Source organism: Peromyscus maniculatus, chromosome 2 (genome assembly GCF_049852395.1).
Source record: "Peromyscus maniculatus bairdii isolate BWxNUB_F1_BW_parent chromosome 2, HU_Pman_BW_mat_3.1, whole genome shotgun sequence".
Classification (NCBI taxonomy): domain Eukaryota; kingdom Metazoa; phylum Chordata; class Mammalia; order Rodentia; family Cricetidae; genus Peromyscus; species Peromyscus maniculatus.
The window spans coordinates 14,646,422-14,650,608 of record NC_134853.1 but is presented as its reverse complement, the minus strand read 5'-3'; the positions used below and the strand labels follow the sequence as shown (position 1 = coordinate 14,650,608).

Below are 4,187 nucleotides of genomic sequence, written 5' to 3'. Positions count from 1 at the left end.
GAATAAGGTAAATGGAGAGCCAAAAATTGGTCAAAGGAAAAGGGCTTATATGAAGAATGATGTGTCCTAATGCCCCACTGGAAATACTTTTAGATGCTGTATGGACAATTCATTCTAAATAAATAAAAAACTTTCTATATTAGAATATTTGTCAAGGAACAAGAATCAGGACAATCAGTGTACTCAATATTTTGTATGTTTTAAAATTATATTTTACTTTATAAGCCTAGCAGAATATCATAGGAATCATAATTATATTTTAAGAATGGTAGTCTTTGAACACATAATATATGATAGTGCCTTTAATTCTTTTGATTTTGTTTTATGTTTATTGTTGCTAAGATATTAAAGTTCAATGTCCAGTCTCAAAAGACTATCTCATTTAAAGGAAAAATTTTTCAAGCTATCAAGATATATAATCTTGAGACAAGAAATTTTAGTATATTCACATTACAAAAATTGCTTATTTCTTACTACTTTGGTTATGTTTAAAACATGCTAGTAAAATGACATAAAAATGAAGAATAATGAATTATGAAGAGTTAGCTTTTTACTCAAAAACTTAGCAATAGGGAAACACAAATGTTACAGAATCTGTGTACTTGGCAAAACTCCACGTCATGCTGATTCCTGTGTTCTGAATGGGTAACATTGAAACCAATGAAATCAGTCTATCAGGAATCAGGCATTTTGGCAAGTGGCTGGCAAGAGTGAGATTAGACAGCCAAACAAGTTTACCTGATTCCTGCAGACATCCTTCACATACCTCCATAGACTGTAGATCCATTAGATGGCTCATATACAGCATTGGGATATCACAAACCTTTCTATGGACTATTATGATACAACCCAGTACTTCCTCAAAACTTGCCTGGCATGTGACAAACTTCCTTTTTCATTCCTTCACCTCATCTAAAGCATCCTAATATGAATTGAGATCTTTGGTACCCAACCCCATACCAGGGTACTAACACCTCTCAGTGTATCTGTTATCTTTGGTACCCAACCCTATACACAGGATACTAATACCTCTCAGTGTACCTGTTACATTATGCCTCAAGGAACAACAGATGCTGCCTACTGCAGGAGGAAGGTGAGAACTGTAATAGTATTCATACTGGCTGCCATGAGGTGCATGCTGAACAAGACTGCACTGTGTGTGCATCAGTTAGAATTCAGCTCACACACTTGTTATAAACAGTGATAGTGCATTCTTAACAGCAGATGACAGAACATTTTCAGATTTTTAAAGTAATGGCTCAACAAGCTTGTACTTTGAGAATTACAGTCATAAACACAGAAAAATATGCCTACAAACAGTGGTTTAAGACTTTTTGTTTGCTTTATACTCTCCAATAATTGACTTAAGCAAATGATTTGTGTTTATGTAAAGTTTAATTTCCAAAGGACATTAAGAAGGATCCAAGATAATGCATTAAGTAATTTTCATGAAGTATCACACATCACAGGACATTTTAATTTTGTAGTCATATTTGTGAAATTATAAATTTTTATACATAATTTATAGAAGAGCAAGGATTATAATGTCAGATAAGTTGTGTTAATATCAATATATTTCTTTTTTACAGAGGCAGCTAAATAAGTGGCCTTAGGATTAGACTAAACATCTCTTTTTATATCTCAGTTTCAGAGCACTTGACATCACACAGTTCTATACTGCAGATGTTTCAGGTTAGGCTGCCCTTACAATATTTTCCTCTTTTGGGATCTCTGCAAATGGTGTTTGTGTCCACCTACAGCTTCCAAAATAATGATTTGAGCTACTTATGTGCGTATTTATTTTTACAACTAAATACTGCAGTTTTTCTCATTTTAGAGAGGACAATAATTAACATAGCCTCTTAAACTAGTGAGCCCACAACTTAGTCTCTCCTTGTGTTCATCATGTATTCAGTAGTGTGTAATAACTGGAAGGGTTCATAACTGTCAGATAATGAATTCTTTCCTTGGAGTCTGCCAACATGCATCCATGGCAGTATTTCACAACACTGACCCATGAGAAAGTTCTGCCTCATGTAACACGTACATCACTCTTAATGATGGAACATTATTGCTTGTCGTTGATTGGCTGTTAGACTTCTCAAAGCCAAATATCACACACCCTTTGTTTATTTTCAGTGTCTCCAGTCAAGCTCAGGGTCAGAGAGACTGGATGTTCATACACAAATGGCTCAGTACTGTGCAGAGCACTCATCCTGGGCATTACCAAGTTCATCCTGAACTGCAACCCGAGAAGCTGAAACAGCTCCCATGTTTATTGAGTAACATTCATGAAGGAAGCAAGGGGCCAGTAGATCATACTCCTTTTTTGTTTGTTTTGCCACCTAAAATCTTTTATTTCCACCCAGTAAAATTTCATCATTTTAGTAACACAAGTTTTGATAAATATACCACCACCTAGTTACAGTCACAATCAAAACAGTCAGCCTCCACATACACAGTGTTCAAATGGAGGGTTTTTAACCTTTATCTGCACTGAATATGTACTGAATATTTTTATATGACAGCCTAATCAATAAAATGTGGTGACTATGTTATTAATATGTACACTCTATTAGAGCTGTAGGCAATTTGAAGGTAATAATATATATGAATCTGAGCACAAGTAATATATGAATACTAGATCATTTTACATAAAGGCTTAAGAATCTATGAATTTAGTGCTTTGGGGGGAGCCTGGAAACCTTTTACTATAGTTATAAAGGGACGACTATGTAGACTAAACCTTTCATGCCCAAAATATGTCTCAAATCATTCTCTATAATCAAAGATACCATTGACCAAAAATCTTTCAATTACTGATGTGTTTCTTATAATTTTGTTTTGTTCAATCTTAATGAATGTTAATTTTGTTTTTTGTAAACAGGCATCAGCTCTCTCTCCCTTCCTTCCCTGTAATTCCTCCAGTGTTGTGGGGTTTTTCCTAAGAATATTGTATAATTGTAGAGACATCACATAGCTTTTTGATTCTATATCTCTCATTTATATAGTTTAATACATTTAAGAAACATCTGTATTGTCAAATGTAGCAGTATTTCCACATTGCTTAGTGGTATTCTTTTATGTGAACGTATATGATCTGTTTGTGCATTTCCTGTCTGGAGGACATTTGGATGGTTTTCAGCCTGAAGCAATTAAGATTAAAGCCCTTGCAAATATTTATGCAGAGATGTCTTGTGTGTGAGCACAGCTTTTCTTTTCTTTGGGTAAATATGTAGGAAAGACTGAGATGTCTGGGTCTATGGCAAATATACTTAAAATTACGGGTCTATATGAGTAGTTTCCAAAATAGCTGCACTATTCCATGCAGCTTGAGGTGCTTCTTTTGGTGGGTGTATGGGAGTATCTCACTGTCCTTTCAGTTTTCATTTCCCTAGTAACTTATGGTACTGACTATTCTTAATTTCTTCATTTAATTTGAGTATCTTCTCTAGGAAGAATCAGCTAATGCTTTGTCAAATTTTTAATTTTTTATAGTCTGACTGAGCTTTCAGAGTTTAAATGCCTGCATACAAGTTCTTCAAGAAGTGTGATTTATGAATGTCTTCTGCGAGCCCCCTCTTGACTTTTCTTTAGTGAACTGTTTCTCCTGAAAAGAAATGGGGTGGTTATTCTCTTTTGGCTTCAGAGATCTTGAGTGTGCACACTGTAGACAATTGAAAAATTTAATATTAATGCATCACTGTGAGATCTGTTCATCAATTATTCCCTCTATATTCTGTAAAGGAGCAAGTGATGGTGACCCATATCTATATAGTCAGTCCTTGTTGATCTCAGAAAGATTAAGTATCCTTGTCAAGAGAAAAAAATTACTTAAGCACTCATCAATGATATTTCCGTATTTAGTGGTATTTCCATACCATTAAAGCCAACAATTCTATATGTGATGAAAAATGATTTTAAATCATTTTTTAAATCATTGAATCAACTTTCTTTTTACCAGAGCCAACATTTGCATCTTTCTCCAATTCAGTTCATATATGTTTATATGTCTTTGATTAATGCAGAAGTCTCTAAGTATTTTAGTTATACATAGAAAACATGTATTAGTACAAATTTCTTATTATTATAACTATATTACCTTTGAAGTACATGAAAATATGCAAACAACTACCAAGCAACCCACTCAGCTGCAACTTCCTAATTTGCCATTTCATAGACAGAAA

General features: G+C 34.1%; 1 long non-coding RNA gene across 1 annotated transcript; it reads left to right on the top strand.

Moving 5' to 3' along the window:
- Positions 1-912: 912 nt before the first annotated feature.
- On the top strand, positions 913-1,788 carry LOC143271634 (uncharacterized). The gene is made up of 2 exons (XR_013048836.1): positions 913-1,093; positions 1,646-1,788. It is a non-coding gene; the product is annotated as an uncharacterized LOC143271634 (long non-coding RNA).
- Positions 1,789-4,187: the final 2,399 nt, after the last annotated feature.